The sequence below is a fragment of the Stegostoma tigrinum genome, chromosome 46 (genome assembly GCF_030684315.1).
Source record: "Stegostoma tigrinum isolate sSteTig4 chromosome 46, sSteTig4.hap1, whole genome shotgun sequence".
Taxonomy (NCBI): domain Eukaryota; kingdom Metazoa; phylum Chordata; class Chondrichthyes; order Orectolobiformes; family Stegostomatidae; genus Stegostoma; species Stegostoma tigrinum.
The window spans coordinates 3268408-3286586 of NC_081399.1; positions in this window are offsets into that span (position 1 = coordinate 3268408).

The following is an 18179-nucleotide window of genomic DNA, read 5'->3' on the forward strand; positions in this document are numbered from 1 at the left end:
ACTTGGAAACGCTGCAATTGGGGCAGCATCCACCACTTCCGCAGGAAATTTATTCCACACATGAACCACGATCTGTGTAAAACAAAAACAAATTCATCTCACATGTTTTTGAAACGTATCTTCTCTCAACCTAAAAATGTAACATGTGGTCTTGAAAACCTCCAGACAAGGGAAGAGAAACCTGTCATCAACCATACATGTATCTCTCATGATTTTGTAGACTTCTGCAAGGTCAACTCTCAACCTCCTAAACTCCAGTGAAAAGAAATCCCATCTCATTGAACCTTTCTTTATAACTGGATCCTTCCATACCGGCTACAGCGACGTGCTCCCTCAGACCTGACCCTTTGACAGCGACGTGCTTCCTCAGTCCTGACCTGCTATGCGCTCTCTCAGTCCTATCCCGTTGACAGCACTGATGGCCCTCAGTCCGGACTTGTTGACAGCAATGTACGCCCTCTCTCCTGACTTGTTGACAGCGACACGGTCCATCAGCCCTGTCCTGTTGACAGCAACACACTCCCTCAGTTCACACCTGTTGACAGCGACACAATCCCTCAGCCCTGAACCGCTGACAGTGTCTCGCTCTCTCACTTCTAACCCATTAACAGAGACTTGCTCTATTATTCCTCACCCATTAACAGAGACATGATCCCTCAATACTGACTGGGTAACCAGGCTGTGCACGGTACTCCAGAAGAGGGATTACCAATGTTCTTTTCAACCTGAACAAGACGTCCTGATTCTTGTACTCAATGGGTAGAGTCATAGGACATAGAACATCGAACATTGAGCAGTACAGCTTATTACAGGCCCTTCGGCCCATGATGTTGCGCTGAATTTTTACCCTGAACCTATGGTCTATCTCACCTACACTCCTACTTTGCACTGTCGTGCATATGCCTATCTATTAGCTGTTTTGAATGCCCCTAAGGCCATTTCCACTACCCTCGCTGGCAATGGCCACCCTCTGAGTAAAGAACCAACCTCTGATGTCTTCTCTGTATCTACCTCCAAACACTTTAAAACTATGCCGCCTCATAATAGCTACCTCCACCCTAGGAAAAAGTCTCTGGCTGTCCACTCTATCTATACCTCGGCTCATTTTGTACGCCTCTATCAAGACACCTCTCATCCTTCTTCAATCAAAAGAGAAAAGCCCGAGTGTCTCCCAACCTTTCCTCATGTGACCTTCCCTCCATTCCAGGCAACATGCTGGTAAATCTCCTCTGCACCTTTTCCAACATTTCCACATATTTCCTGTAATATGGCAATCAGAACTGGACACCATGCTCAAGGTGTGGCTGAATCAGGGTTATAGACAACAGACAATTTATATTACTCGAGCATAACTTCACGGCTATTGTCTCACACATTCTGTCCTAATAAATACAAGTCTTGTATAAAATATTAAACAAAAATATCTCTCTAAATTACAGCCCAGCCAGGTTCGAATTTTCTGGAATATTCTGTGCAATCTACATCGAATTTTCTGTCATAATGCTGTCTCTGTTGATTCTTCCATCAGGAATATTAACTAGTTGTGCAGGAGGTTCCTTTGATTTAAATGGTGCTTTCACGTAAACTGAGAGAATTCTGTGAGAGCCATTGATTTACTCCTGAGAGCTGAGAGCTGTTAACTCTCGTCAATGACGTTTAACTCTCTCCAAATGGCATTTAGCGCTCCCCAGTGGTCAGTTAGCTCTCGTCGGAATGTTTCAACTGCTCCCCGCTCTTATACCCTTTATGACATATTAAGTTTTACATATCATTCGTCCCATTTTGTCAAAACAATGAGATTTAAATTAATTTTTTTTGGTCTCTAGGTGCTTGATTCAAAGGAATGGCTAATATCAAAACTTGTTGTTTTGCTCACAAACTAAAACTACTGTTTTCACTGGTAATCATGCAGCTTTTTGATACAGAAATTTCAGTTCGGGTGCTCTCTATGCATGTGCAAGTCCATAAGATGCTGCTGTTCACAGACATCTATCTGACTTTAAGATTAGATTAGATCCCCTAAAGTGTGGAAACAGGTCCTTCAGCCCACCAAGTCCACACTGTCCCTTGAAGAATACCACCCAGACCTATCCCCCTATAACCCACATGGCTAATCCACCTAGCCTGCACATCTTTGGACTGTGGGAGGAAACCGGAGCACCTCGAGGAAACATATGCAGACACAGGGAGAATGTATAAACTCCACACAGACAGTCGCCCGAGGCTAGAATTGAACCCGGGTCCCTGGCGCTGTGAAGCTGCAGTGCTAACCACTGAACCACCATGCCGCCCCTCTAAGTATAGAAAAAAGTACAGCATGATTTAAAGGAACTTTGAATTGTTTTCCTTCTTTATATTTTACAGGCAGCAATATTTTACAAACACCAAATTCAAACGTCTTCCTTCCAATCCACAATTACACTACCTAACTTAACAAATGCAAGACAAACAACAGAATGATGGCAAATTTCCTTTCATAAGATACGTTAATAATTATTGTACGACAATTCTCACTGGAGCACAGAAGATAGAGGGTGGCCTCGTAGTGGATTAAAAATCATGCAATGCTCAGATAAAGTAAATGACATATACCTTTTCGCTGGTGTTTCAGATTTCAAGACTAGGAGGCAGATTTTTAATGTGAGAGGAGATAGATTTGAAAAACAAAAAGGCATGAAAGGCAACTTTTCGCACACATAGTGATTCATGTGTATAATGAACTTTGAGAAGAATTTTTTGTTTATGTGTACAGTTACAAAGTTTAAGGCGACAGTTAAATAAGTATATTGGTAAGAAATATGTGCAGGGAAACATGCCATGCACAGCGATGAGACTGGTTTAGTTTGGGCTTATGGTCTGCATTGACTGATTTGACCGAAGGCTATGTTTCTGTACAGCCTGTGACTTTGACTCTAATCAAAGAGTCATGGAGTCCAACAGCACCGAGACAGATTCTTCAGCGCAAATGGGTCTGTGGCAATCCAATAACCACGCCCAGTTTTCCCATTTCTCTGCATTTTCCACACGTACAATTAAACAGTGATTAAACTTTCCCGAATATTTCCAAACTAGACTTGTTGAATGACTGCAATCCCAGCGGTGTCTATGCTCAGGACGTATGGTGGCTCAGTGGTTAGTTTTGCTGAGTCACAGCACCAGGGGCCTGGGTTTGATTCCACCCTCGGGTGACTCGTCTGTGTGGAGTTTGCACATTCACCTCGTGTCTGCATGGGTTTCCTCCGGGTGCGCCGGTTTCCTCCCACAGTCCAAAGATGTGCAGGCTAGATGGTTTGGCCATGCGAACTTGACCATAGTGTTCAGGGATGTGTAGTTTAAGTGGGTTATAGGGGGGTGGATCTGGGTGGGATGCTATGAGGGTCAGTATGGATTTGTTGGGCCGAATGGCCTGTTACCACACTGTGGGGATTCTATGACTGCTTCTGGACATTGATGATGGCTAAAATTAGAAATCTTCAACCGTATGAAAGACCTTGCATATATAGTCCAAATGCTAAGTCAAACTGACAGATGTATTGCTTCAATATCAGATCAAAATTAATATTCAACTTTTGCTATCTGCTTGAGCATAAGGTAACTCTGGTGTGGATGCATCTGTGGAGCAGTCTTCAATAAGTCTTTTGTAAAATACCAGTATTTTATTTGTTTCTTTTTGGGTTTTTTTTTAAAGAATCAAGTAGCTACTCAAATTTGAAAGGTGACTTTTCATTTATCAGCCGGCAGCCCTCAGCTTCACACCAGAATGTTACAAAGATTGCAATAAGTTAATTAAAAAGAAAAGCAAAAGTTCTAACACAGTTTGTTTTCAGACACACGGAACTTAAGAGAGAATGGAGAAGTAGCAATTAGTCAAAAATGATGGAGTGACTGAATATGGACTTTGAATCATTATTCATTGTGAAATACATCAGTTGCATTTCATAATTTGGAAAGTCTCTGGGAGTAGAAGTGAGCTTAGCGATCATCACTAAGCAGAGAGTGTTGGAGTTCAGGTTTTTGGAGGTGGATAAATCAACAGAAGCAGATGCACTGGACCTAAAGGATTCTGAAGGAAATAGCTCGGGAGATTTTGGAGGCAACTTTCAGGAATTGCCGAGGACTGGAAAATGTTTAGGTAACAGCATTATTTTAAAAGGGAGTGGAGCGAAAGTTGCAAAATTATAGATCACACAGCCAGACCATGGCCTTTGTTCACATTATTGAGTCCATTGCTAAGGAGAGATATCCCAATATTTAGGAATGCATTGCAAAATAGCGCTGGGTCAGCATGACTTCATCAAATGGATGTTATGCTTGAACATTCTGATCGAATTCTTTGAGAAGTTAACGAACAAGTTTGACATGGAGAGCCAGTGCTCATGATTTCCTTGGATTTCAAGAAGATTTTCAGCAAGTTGCTGCACAGGAAACTGCTGAATAGGATAATATCCCGTGATGTTAGGTGCAAGGTATTGTTTATCTGGCAGAGGCAGCGATTGGGATGAAGGTCTTCTTTTCAGGATTGCTGCTGGTAACTAGTAATCGCAAATGTATACATTATATATTACTGACCTGGAAGAGTGAAGTCAGGGATTTATTGCGAAGTTTATAGACGACAGAAAGATAGGTTGAGGGATGGGTAGTGCTGATCAAGCAATCAGGCTTCAGAAGGACTTAGACTGACTCAAGAGTGGAAAAAAAAAAGTATTGGCAGATAGATCACAATGTGGAAGAGTGAGATTATGCACTTTGGAAGGAAAACAGGGCATGATGCATAAAGGGATTTGGGAGTCCAAAAACATTATTCTTTCAATCTAACATGAAGGTTCAGTTGGTGATGGTTCACAGCTTGTTCACAAGAATGATCCGGGCATGAAGGACTTCCCAAATGATAAGTGATTGTGGACTCTGGATCTTTACTCATTGGAGTTTAAAACATTCAGGAGAGAGATGCCTGATTTAAACTTAGAGAAATATCAGAGGCGTTGATAGAGTAGACACGGAGAAGGAGAATTCACTGATAGGACATGAATCAACAGCACAGCCTCAGAGTGAAGGGACAACAATTTAGAAATGACTGAGGAGTAGAGTTTTTGGCTGGACATTGACGAAATTATAGGGCTCTTTGTAACAGCAGAAATAGGAGTCCACATCATTTAGGGCATTTATGACAGAGATAGCTAGGTTCCTCATTGATGTGGGTATCTGAGATACAGAAAGAAGTGAGAAAATGTCATTGAGAAATATCTTTATTTTTTCATTGGTGAAAAGGAGGAGGAGAGGTGACCTAATTGAGGTATACAAGATAATGAGAGGCATAGATAGAATTGATAGCCAGAGACTATTTCCCAGGGCAGAAATGGCTAACACGAGGGGTCATAGTTTTAAGCTGGTTGGAGGAAAGTATAGAGGGGATGTCAGAGGCGGGTTCTTTACACAGAGAGTTGTGAGAGCATGGAATGCGTTGCCAGCAGCAGTTGTGGAAGCAAGGCCATTGGGGTCATTTAAGAGACTGCTGGACATGCATATGGTCACAGAAATTTGAGGGTGCATACATGAGGATCAATGGTCGGCACAACATTGTGGGCTGAATGGCCTGTTCTGTGCTCTACTGTTCTATGTTCTTTGTTCTATCATGGACACCGTTGAATGGCACACATGTACTGAATGGAGTAATTCTGCTCCCAATGTTCTGTTCTTATTATTCTTCTGCTTCTACTCTCCCCATTAAATTGCATGTGTCACAGCAAATGTATCTTTTGTGGGTTACTAAAATAACTCCACAGAGGCCAGTATTCAATCGTCATGTAAGACTCTATGTACATGTGGAGAATACTTGAGACCGATGCCATTCCCTCAGAGCCAGCTTTCAGAGTAAAAAGAGTATCTGATATACCTCTTCTTGTCTGTCAGCCAAAGCTCCCTGACTGTAACAAATTAACAACTATTAGGCAATTCATATTCTTTGAGGTCTGCAAGCTGGCTTACTTACCGTTAGCACATCCCTTGCCAAATGAACCAAAAGTTAAAGGCCGTGGTATTTCATTCCTGCATCTTCTCCTGGGGCTTTTTAGGACTGAGGCAGGTTCCTCCAATTTTGCCTCTCGCAATGCCAGCATGCAGTGTGCAGTGGCTTGCTTTTAGCACCGAGAATGTCTCAGAAGAAATTCATTCTCTTAATTGTAGCAAAGGTGTTGATGAGATGGCTTTCACTGTTTCTTTTTTGGAATCTGAGGTATCTTAACTATTTGTTGATAATGGAGAACCTATGGTTTCCAAAGCAGCTGTAAAGCCTATTGACAAACCGGGCTTGATTTGCTCGCAGATAAAGAAGTGTGGAGCTGGATGAACACAGCAGGCCAAGCAGCATCTCAGGAGCACAAAAGCTGATGTTTCGGGCCTAGACCCTTCATCAGAGAGAGGGATGGGGAGAGGGTTATGGAATAAAGTGGGAGAGAGGGGGAGGCAGACCGAAGATAGAGAGAAAAGAAGATGGGTGGAGAGGACAGTATAGGTGGTAGGTAGGGAGGGGATAGATCAGCCCAGGGAAGACGTACAGGTCAAGAAGGCGGGATGAGATAGTAGGTAGGAAATGGAGGTGCGGCTTGAGGTGGGAGGAAGGGATAGGTGAGAGGAAGAACAGATTAGGGAGGCGGGGACAGGCTGTGCTGGTTTGGGATGCAGTGGGGGAAGGGGAGATTTTTAAGCCTGTGAAGTCCACATTGATACCATTGGGCTGCAGGGTTCCCAAGCGGAATATGAGTTGCTGCTCCTGAAACCTTCGGGTGGCATCATTGGAGCACTGCAGGAGGCCCATGATGGACATGTCGTCTGTGGAATGGGAGGGGGAGTTAAAATGGTTCGCGACTGGGAGGTGCAGATGTTTATTGTGAATGGTATCAATGTGGACTTCACAAGCTTCAAAATCTCCCTTTCCCCAAAACCAGCCCAGTTCTTCGCCTCCTCCCAGTGCATCACAAAACCAGGCCAGTTCGTCCCCTCACCCCCACTGCATCCCAAAACCAGCCCAGCTTTTCTCCGCTTCCCTAGCCTGCTCTTCCTCTCACCTATCCCTTCCTCCCACCTCAAGCCGCACCTCCATTTCCTACCTAATACCTCACCCCGCATCCTTGGCCTGTCCGTCTTGCCTGGACTGGCCTATACCCTCCCTACCTCCCCACCTATACCCTCCTCTCCACCTACCTTCTTTTCTCTCCATCTTCGGTCCGCCTCTCCCTCTCTCCCTATTTATTCCAGAACCCTCTCCCAAACCCCCTCTCTGATGAATGGTCTAGGCCGGAAACATCAGATTTTGTGCTCCTGAGATGCTGCTTGTCCTGCTGTGTTCACCCAGCTTCACACTTTGTTATCTTGGATTCTCCAGCATCTGCCGTTTCCATTATCATTGATTTGCTCACACACAATTTGCGAGTTTGCAGATTTCATATGGTCCCAATGCTTGTTGAGGACTGATGCAACTCCCTGAGATTTCTACGCTGCTGATGTGACATCGCGTCAAATACATTTCTTACTCATGGAGGGCCATTCCTGTGGCTTGCACTGCAAAGCTCTTCCACAGATGTAAACTGCCTTTTGCAGGGAATACAATCTTGTGTCTGGTATTGGCGAATCTTTTGCCGTTGTGCCAGCAACTCTGCTGGAGATATAATGTATCTGCAGCAAGTATTGTCCTTTGATCAAGCAAGAGATTTGTCAGTTCATTGCCCAGTGAAGATTTTGGCTGTTTCATTAAGCCTGTGTTCAACGTTTGGACTTCTCTTGCTGCCAGACCATTGGATAATGGATAGTATGGAAAGTTGATAAAAGTATTTGTGGAACAACTCCTGGCTCCAAAAATGACCACCAAACCATCCTTTTTTAACCATTAGCTCCAGTCCTGGATGTATACACTATTGGGCATTCCTCTCCATTAATCCATTTATTACCTAACACGACACCAATTCAATACAGCGAGGCATTGTATTTTCACACCATGTCTCGCTTGTGATTATAGTGTGCCAACACATTCGAGGTTTATAACTGTTTCTTCACTTTCCTGAAAGCTATAGCTTCGTTCCACGTACAGTTCCCAAAGTTGATACCTTTTAAAGAGTTGCAAAGGTGCCAGGGTAGGGGTCAGGCTTGGTACGAAATTTCCATTTTAATTCACCAACCCAAGCAAACAACTAAGCACCAGCACAATCTTGTGAGACGGGGAACACTTGATCGCCTTCAGTTTGTCTTCAAACAGTTGCAATCCGGTCTGGCAAACTCTAGAGCTCAATTTGTTTACTTGGGGTGCATTTAACAGAAATTGCGCACTTCTAAGGTGTGCACCTACATGGGAGAAACCTCCAAGGACTATAAGGGTCTCCTATTTGGTTTTCTCTGTTATTAGCACCTCTTCTAGATAAGCAACAACATGAGGTAGACCTTATAACATATGCCCATCGTGCAGTGAAATATTGCACAGACTGATGATGCACCACATAGCGGTCTTGTATATTTTGAGCAATCATTTTTGAGTAATCATTGTCGCATATTTTTGGGATTCATCATGCAATTACAACTGCAAACACGCATGATTCATGCCCAGCTTCGTGAAGGACAAAACCTCCTGCCACCTTTGAATTGCATCCTCTATGCCAGGGATTGAATTTTTATCCAGCTGTGAGAAGTGTTTTACCATATGCTTAAAATCCCCTCAAAAATGCAACAACTGTTCGAGGTTCTCAATCGGTATGACTGGCACTGCTCATTCTGCAAACACTGGGCTGTTTTGATGGTTCTTTTGTTTTCCAAACTTCTGCACTATCTCTCTACTTTTGCTTCCTCATTAAATTTCAGGAATGCCTCGGTTCCTTTTACAGCTTCTAGGCCTCCTTGAAATACTTACGGGTATATAAATGAACCATTCTCAGGCAAACAATTTCTATTTGAACAATCTCCAGTCAGCTAGTTGAATGCTTCTCAACCATTTTCTCCAAATTAAACTTGGGACCAAGCTGTTTTACTTCAATCACTGGTAACAGAAATCAGTTGCTTCTCACAAGAGATGGAGACCAAAAGTTTTATCCTTTATCTGTAAATTGTTCCTGGTGTAGGTTCTGTGTCTACCCGAGGCATTGAAATCGTAGTGTTTATAGTCCAGAGTAATTTTTGCTGAGGGCTGGTTCTGAAATCACTGAAACAGCCGTGCCGGTGCCAAATTCCCCTTTAAGCGGTTAGGCATTTAACTGGACGTTTATTCTGAAATGTTCAGCTTTCAACATTGCAAATCAAATTAACTGTTAACCAAACCAGATACAGGTGGGCTTCCATGCTCTGCACTCTCACTGGCTTTCTGGCACAGAATTTGAAGGGGAAAAAAATGCATGATTAGCTTTCTTGTAGAGTTTTGCTGTGGACTCTGGATATGTCCTGAGTGAGGCTGAACAATTTTCAAGTGGTGTTCCAGAAGCTCACTTGGAGTTGCAAGCATGTCCATTTCCATCGGAATACCATACAATTCGTACTCTTCACTTGCCACATTTTGAAAAGAGAAAGCCAGTTCTAGATCCTGTTGAAGTCCAGTTGGGCTTCAGATACTGAGCAAATTTGTATGGTCACATCATTAACCCTACAAACCAAACCCCTATTCAACAACTCACTTGGGATTAAACCAAAGTACATGCCTCTTCCTTTAGCCTGAACATAATCAAACATTCTGATGTGGCTTCTGCTGATTTTCAAATTGCCAATTTATCTGATAGCATTTTAAAATTAGAGGAGGCTTGGTGTTGAAGTATTACTTAATTTAGTCCGTCAAAGTTTGGAAGAATTTAGTGCACCTGGTGATGTAAAGCTGGGAAAAAAAACAGACAAAGCCACACATTGACAAGTTGTGAGGAGATTTATTCAATATTATTCATCTGCTCACCCCCTCCCCCAATGTCATTTGCCTGAAAAAAAAGACCGGCATGTTTTTTTTTCATGTAGCTGAAACTGTCTTCGAAACAGTCAAGCTTCCCAAATGGAAGCATGATGCCAGAATGCTGACCCCAACCTAAAGATGAGGACCGCGATCGAATTTCTTCAGGAGCATTTTTTTGCATCAAATCCACTGAAATAACTCCAAGCAAGAGGCCAGTTTCCTGTCTACAAGTCAATCATGAGAAGTGATCTTGACATGGAACCAGCTAGCACTTGGAGTGAACAGAGCCTTTGACCCTCCTGCGCATATCTGTTCACCAGGACTCCCTGATTGGACTACATTCAAATCGCCAACTATGAGCTCACATTCCATAAAGTCGACCGAGTGAGCTCGAAACAAACACTGCAGCCAAGACTCTATTCTGATTTCGCAAAATCAGCACTATCTTAGAACTTTGATTTGGGCCTTCACCAACTGTTCCAGTCGAGCTTCTTTGCCTCTGTCAATGCCTTCTTCTAAAGAAGAATATCCGACACTAAACATTAACTTTGCTTGCTTCTGTATGTTTGCCTCAAGGGGGTGATGCATTTCGCTCAAACCTTTTCTTTCTGTGTACTTATGAGCAAATTCAAGATTCATATTAGCTTTCTTAAACATAATGTAAACCTTTCTTTGCAATGAATACATTTTCACAAAAAAACCCTTCATTTTAAATCCAAGAAACAGTCATATTTTGACCATACTATACTTCCATGATCTTCATCCTAAAGTATATTTAATCACATGCACTGGATGAAAGGAAAGCTCTATTTTGTGCTCCTGGCTTTATCATTGCCCATAACATCATATTGCTGGCTGTCATTCTCAAATTTAAACAAGCGAAGAAGCAAGTTGTCAATCTGACTGTTTAAGTTAACACACTGGACAATAATATCACACAAAAAAGCCCTTCTTATTAAAGTACCTACCCAATGTCTTGCAAAGGCTGAAATTGTGCCAGCATCCACCACTCATCAGGAAGTTCATTTCACATGCAAAGCACCCTTGGTATAAATGAAATCTGCGACTCATGTCTTAGAAAAGCTATCTCCTCTCAACTTATAAATGTAACCATTGGTCTTGAAATCTGCCATACAAGAGAAACAAAATCTACTTCTTAAATCCATATTTACCCGCCATGTTATCATAAACTTGTATGAAGTCACCTCCCAGCCTCACGCATTCCAGTGAAAAAAGGTCCCAGCATATCCAGTATTTTAGAATCACGCATTCCATACTCGTGTACATCACATTATATACCTTTCGAAACCTCATGACATGAATAATATGCTTCCTCTACTTGGACGACCATTACTGTGCACAATACGTCAGAAGAGGTCTCAACAAATCTCCTTCCGAGATACAATATGAGTTCATAATTTCGATACTCAGTGGACCAGTTAATGAAGGGGAGCTTCCCAAACACCTTTTTAAAGCAGGGTGTCTACATGTGACAAAAATGTTAAAGAATTATGTACCTAAACACCAATGTCCCTCTGGTCTACAAGACGACCCATGTCCTGCCATTAATTATATAAGTACAGCACCTGTTTCTGCCACCAAAATGCAATACTTTGTATTTATCAAGTTTGAACTCCAACTCCTTTTTTTTCTGTCGATTGGAACGATAACTCCACAAAATTTGTTGTCAACCAGGAAACTACTAAACATGCCTTCTGTATTCTCATTCAAAACATTTTTTTTTGCTTCAGTCATTCATGGGGTGAGGGTGCTACTGACAAGGTAGCATTTGTTGTCCATAGGGTAGTTAAGAGCCAGCCACTTTGCTGTGGATCTGGAGTCACATGTAGGCCAGGCCAGGTAAGGATGCAAGTTTCCTTCCCTAAAGGACATTAATGAACCAGATGGAGTTTTTCGATAATCAACAATAGATTCACAGTCATCTTTAGATCATTAATTCCATATTTTGTTTTTTGAATTCAAATTCCACCATTAGCCATGGCGGGATTCGAACGCACATTGCCAGAACATGATTTAGTTCCATGAATTAACGGCCCAGCAATAATACTACTGGGCTATTGCCTCCCCTGTTTGTTTTTTTGAATCTAAAAAAAAACAAAGAAAATTATCCCTGTGGAACACTGCTGGTGACAGGCCTCCAGTTCAAACATTATCTCTCCACCCACCACTCTCTGTCTCCTGCTATTAAGCCAATTTTGGTTTCAAATTGGAAACTGAATCACATCTGACTGGAACTACTCACATGCTTAAAACTGGAACATTTTCGGAGACTTCGTTAAATTCTAAGAAAACAATGTCGTCTGTTCTCCTCTCATAATCTTTTTGGTACCTTCCTCAAAAAAGTGCATAATGTGACACGATTTTATTCATTTAAATCCATGCTTACCGTCCCTAATCAATCCTGTTTCTTGAAGTGTACGTGAATCCCATTATTAAAATGACCTTCCATAATTTACCCACTACCGAAGTCAGACTCAAAGATTCATAGATCATGAAATTCTTCTTACAATTCATCTGAGACAAACACTAAAATGTTAGACACACTACGGTCATCAGGCAGCTCACCACAGTTATAGATGATGCAAATATTTCTGGAAGGTGTCTCAGAGTTTCCTCCCTTACTTTACGCAGCCTTCCAGATTACATTGGATCAGGTAATCTAAGTTTTAAGATAACAAAGTGTGAAGCTCGATGAACACAGCAGGCCAAGCAGCATCTCAAGAGCACAAAAGCTGACGTTTCGGGTCTAGACCCTGCATCAGAGAGGGGGATGGGGAGAGGGTTCTGGAATAAAGAGGGAGAGAGGGGGAGGCGGACCGAAGATGGAGAGAAAAGGAGGTAGGTGGAGAGGAGAGTATAGGTGGGGAGGTAGGGACGGGATAGGTCAGTCCAGGGAAGACGGACAGGTCAAGGAGGCGGGATGAGGTTAGGTGGTAGGAAATGGAGGTGCGGCTTGAGGTGGAAGGAAGGGATAGGTGAGAGGAAGAACGGTTTAGGGAGACAGGGACAAGCTGGACCGGTTTTGGGATGCAGTGGGGGAAGTGGAGATTTTGAAGCCTGTGAAGTCCACATTGATACCGTTGGGCTGCAGGGTTCCCAAGTGGAATATGAGTCGCTGTTCTTGCAACCTTTGGGTGGCATCACTGGAGCACTGCAGGAGGTCTATGTTGGATATGTCGTCTGAGGAATGGGAGAGGGAGTTGAAATGGTTCACGACTGGGAGGTGCAGTTGTTTATTGCAAACCGAGCGGAGGTGTTCTGCCCCATGTCCAAACGTGACTGGTATTCGTTGATGTGTGGGTGGAGGAGGACAATCGTGAGTTTTTCCGCCGCCTTCACCTCCACGCTTATATCTTTAACCGGGAGCCTAACCCTCCCTCCAATGACACCTTGTGACTCCAACACAAGTCCTCTTCCTGGACACCACATCCAGGCCTCCTACCCTCCATTGACCTCTTCATCTCCAACTGCCGTGGAGACATCAAATGCCTCCACCTCTCCACCCCTCTTACCCACTCAAACTTCTCCCCTGCAGAACGGACAGCCCTCAACTCCCTCCACTGCAACCCCAACCTCACCATCAAACCCGCAGACAAGGGAGGTGCAGTGATAGTATGGCGCACTGACCTCTACATCACCGAGGCCAAACGCCGACTCTTCGGTACCACCTCCTACAGCCTCCTGGATAATGACCCCACCCCCGAGCACCAATCCATTATCTCTAAAACCATCCATGACCTCATCACCTCAGGAGACCTCCCACCCACAGCCTCCAACCTTATTGTTCCCCAACCACGCACCGCCCGTTTCTATCTCCTTCCCAAAATCTACAAACTTGCCTGCCCTGGTCGACCTATTGCCTCTGCCTGCTCCTGCCCGACCAAACTCATCTCCTGCTATCTGGACTCCATTTTCTCCAGTTTAGTCCAGGAACTCCCCACTTACGTCTGTGACACCACCCACGCCCTCCAGATCCTCCAGAACTACCAATTCCCTGTCCCCCAACACCTCATTTTCACCATGGACGTACAGTCCTGATATACCTGTATTCCTCATGCAGATGGCCTCAAGGCCCTCCGCTTCTTCCTGTCCTGCAGGCACGACCAGTCGCCCTCCACCGACATCCTCATCTGCCTAGCCGAACTCGTCCTCACCCTCAACAAATTTCGATTCCTGCCACTTCCTACAGACAAAGGGGGTGGCCATGGGTACCGGCAGGGCCCAAGCTATGCCTGCCTCTTTGTAGGTTACGTGGGACAGTCCCTCTTCTGCACCTACACAGGCCCCAAACCCCACCTCTTCCTCCGTTACATTGATGACAGTATTGGCGCCGCCTCTTGCTCCCCAGAGGAGCTCGAACAGTTCATCCACTTCACCAATACCTTCCACCCCAACTTCAAGTTCACCTGGGCCATCTCCAACACATCCCTAACCTTCCAGGACCTCTCAGTCTCCATCTCAGGTAACCAGCTAGAAACTGATGTCCATTTCAAGCCACCGACTCCCGTAGCTACCTAGAATACTCCTCCTCCCACACAGCCCCCTGCAAGAATTCCATCCCCTATTCCCAATTCCTCCGCCTCCACTGCATCTGCTTCCAGGATGAGGCATTCCACTCCCGCACATCCCAGATGTCCAAGTTCTTCAAGGACCGCAAATTTACCCCCGCAGTGGTCAAGAATGCCCTTGACCGCATCTCCCACATTTCCTGCAACACGTCTCTCACATCCCGCCCCCGCCACAACCGCCGCAAGAGAATCCCCCACGTTCTCACATACCACCCCACCAGCCTCTGGATACAACACATCATCCTCTGACACTTCCGCCATCTACAATCCGACCCCACCACCCAAGGCATTTTTCCATCCCCACCCTTTTCTGCTTTCCGGAGAGACCACTCTCTCCGTGACTCCCTTGTCCATTCTCCTCCACCCCACCACACCTGGCACCTTCCCCTGCAACCGCAGGAAGTGCTCCACTTGCCCCCACACCTCCTCCCTCACCCCCATCTCAGGCCCGAAGGTGACTTTCCATATTAAGCAATTGTTCACCTGCACATCTGCCAATGTGGTATACTGTAGCCACTGTGCCTGGTGTGGCTTCCTCTACATTGGGGAAACCAAGCGAAGGCTTGGGGACTGCTTTGCTGAACACCTCCACTCGGTTCGCAATAAACAACTGCACCTCCCAGTCGCGAACCATTTTCACTCCCCCTCCCATTCCTCAGATGACATGTCCATGATAGGCCTCCTGCAGTGCCACAATGATGCCATCCAAAGGTTGCAGGAACAGCAACTCATATTCTGCTTGGGAACCCTGCAGCCCAATGGTATCAATGTCGATTTCACAAGCTTCAAAATCTTCCCTTCACCCACTGCATCCCAAAACCAGCCCAGTTCGTCCCCTCCCCCCACTTGTCCCAAAAACAGCCCTGATTGTCCCCGCCTCCCTAACCTGTTCTTCCTCTCACCTATCCCTTCCTCCCACCTCAAGCTGCACCTCCATTTCCTACCTACTAACCTCACCCCACCTCCTTGACCTGTCCGTTTTCCCTGGACTGACCTATCCCCTCCCTACCTCCACACCTATCCTCTCCTCTCCACCTATCTTCTTTTCTCTCCATCTTTGGCCTGCCTCCTCCTCTCTCCCTCTTTATTCCAGAACCCTCTCCCCATCTCTGTTGACGTGTCTAGACCCAAAACATCAGCTTTTGTGCTCCTGAGATGCTGCTTGGCCTGCTGTGTTCACCCAGTTTCACAATTTCTTATCTTGGATTCTCCAGCTTCTGCAGTTCCCATTACATCTACTCTTAGTTTTAGCCATCTTTTGATTCTCAAAGACGTGTAGAGCTTCCTCGCTTGCAATGTGAACTTTTAGAAAACAGCAAGATTTATTCTGCATGTTCTGTAGATACCTCGTCTTAGCCCACAGCAATAATTGACACTGAATATTTATATAATATCTCTTGCATATCATGCAGCACTACAAAAAGAAAGTGGCCCTATTGATCTTTTTGGGGGCTTACATTTCTTGAGTTACCCACTTACGTTTAACACACTTGTAGAATCTCTTTAGATTATCCTTAGCATTACCGGCTGCTTTCTTTCTGAAGAATGACACGGCTCTCTGTATATTGGTTCAGAAATTCAATTGAAATAAGATGTCTGTGTCGTAAAGGTTATTGTCTTCTGTTCTTGATTATACTTCATTATCTTTCTTCCGTCATTATTCCTTAATCGTTGCAGATTTATCCTTCACTTTAGCAGGAACATAATGCCACTTAAGTCTTGTCGAAGCACTTTTGAGGACTTCCACTTGTCAGATGTTCTATTACCATAAAAAAGTCTACTCCACTCAACTTTTGAATCTTTTCGTCACACGCCACTGCAATGTTCTACACTCCTCTTAAACCCTGAATCTTTTGTGGAAGCCTTATCCTTTTCAAAAGCGATCTTGAAGCTAATAGATTTGTGATAGCTCGGAATATTTAAGAGTGAGACAGCTGGATCTTGGTCAGCAGCTAAACAGGATTATGTGGAAAAGAGAGACACTTGAACGTGATTTGATTTGATTTATTGGAGTCCACGGGTGGAAGGGCGCCTGGAGGCAAACTGGGCTGGGTTACCAACCTCCTGGAGCCTCATAGAGTTCAAGGCATAGCTATTGCCATACAAGTCATGATGCAGCCAGATAGAATTCTTCCCATGTGGCATTCGTAAAAGTTGGTGATATTAATGTAAGTTTCAAACTTATCCACTATTGGCTGTTTGGAGTACTCAGTTCTGAAGAAATGTCAGTTGACTTGAAACTTCACCTCTGTTTTCTATCAACAGATTCTGCCAGACTTCCCAAAATTCTCCAGTCTTTTCTGTTTTTGTCTCTTACTTGCTTTGTTGAACTAAAGATGAAATGCCCTGAAAGTAATAGTAGGAAATGGGAATATTCCACTTACTAACTGAGGAAAACAGCGCATATTCAAACGAGATAGTAGGAACTGACGAGCTGGAGGATCTGAGATAAAAACGTGTAGGGCTGGATGAACACAGCAGGCCAGGCAGCATCAAAAGGATAGTAGGTACTGCTGGCACTGGAGAGCTGATATTTCTGAAGAAGGGTCTCGACACGAAACATCAGCTTTCCTCTGATGCTGCTTGGCCTGTTGTGTTCATCCAGCTCTACACCCTATTATCACATATTCAAATGATGTTTATTATTTGAGCCATTCAATAGACGGTTAACACAAATCACTGAAAGAAGTTATTGAAATTATAGATGCATTCTCCCAAGTGAGAAATGTCAGAATAGGTGACTGGTGTAAGACATTGTGAAATGGATTAATCCGTTAATAGCAACTGAATTACAGCATTTAAATTATGAGTGGCTCACGGATAAATTTGATGACTAGTTTGCATGGTGATCAATTAATAGATGAGAATGGATGAGTCTTTCGCCTATCTGTTTTTCTTTCATTTCTGTCATTTGTTTCTTTTTTTTAATTTTTGCGGCATGTCAGCTTTACTGGCTTGGTCAGCATTTATTGCCCATCTGTACTGGCCCCTTAACAACGTGGTGGTGAACTGGGGTAATCTACCTGCTCTGATTCAAGCTACAATGTCGCTTGGGAAGGACGTCCCGGATTTGTCGAAGTGACAATTTGGTCTGGTGAGTGATTTTGGAAGGAAACGTGTCCATGATGGTGTTTTCACGTATTCAATGCCCTTTTGTTTTCTCGTTGAAACATGTTAGCGTTTGAAAGTTGCTGTATGAGGACCTTTGGAGTATTTAATGATGTGTGCACATCAATATCGTTGCAATGCATGTGTGTTGTGGTTATGCGGATGTGTGGCATGTGTGCAGAGTATTTTGTTGCTTTATTGATTAGCAAAATGAAATTAGGGGTGCTGGTGAAAGTGCGTTTGTTTTCTGTATCGATAGTGAAGGACCCTGGACAAATAATAGGATTTGTGTGTAGTCATCAATAAATATTGGGAATGAAACTCTACTCAGAATTGAAGTTTCCATGTCCATAGACATGAATAAATTATGTCCAAGGTGGTCTGTCTGCATGTTCAGGAGTTATTCTATGTTTCCTGCGGACCCAATACATGATCATGAAGAAAGCAATGAAGAGCTTTTTTTGTGTGTGTGTCTCTGTCTGAATTGTTAAACTAATGACTTCTTTAATCATTTTCACATGAATAGCCCGCACGTTGGTTGCAATTATAAATATCTGTGGCTAAAGTAGCCC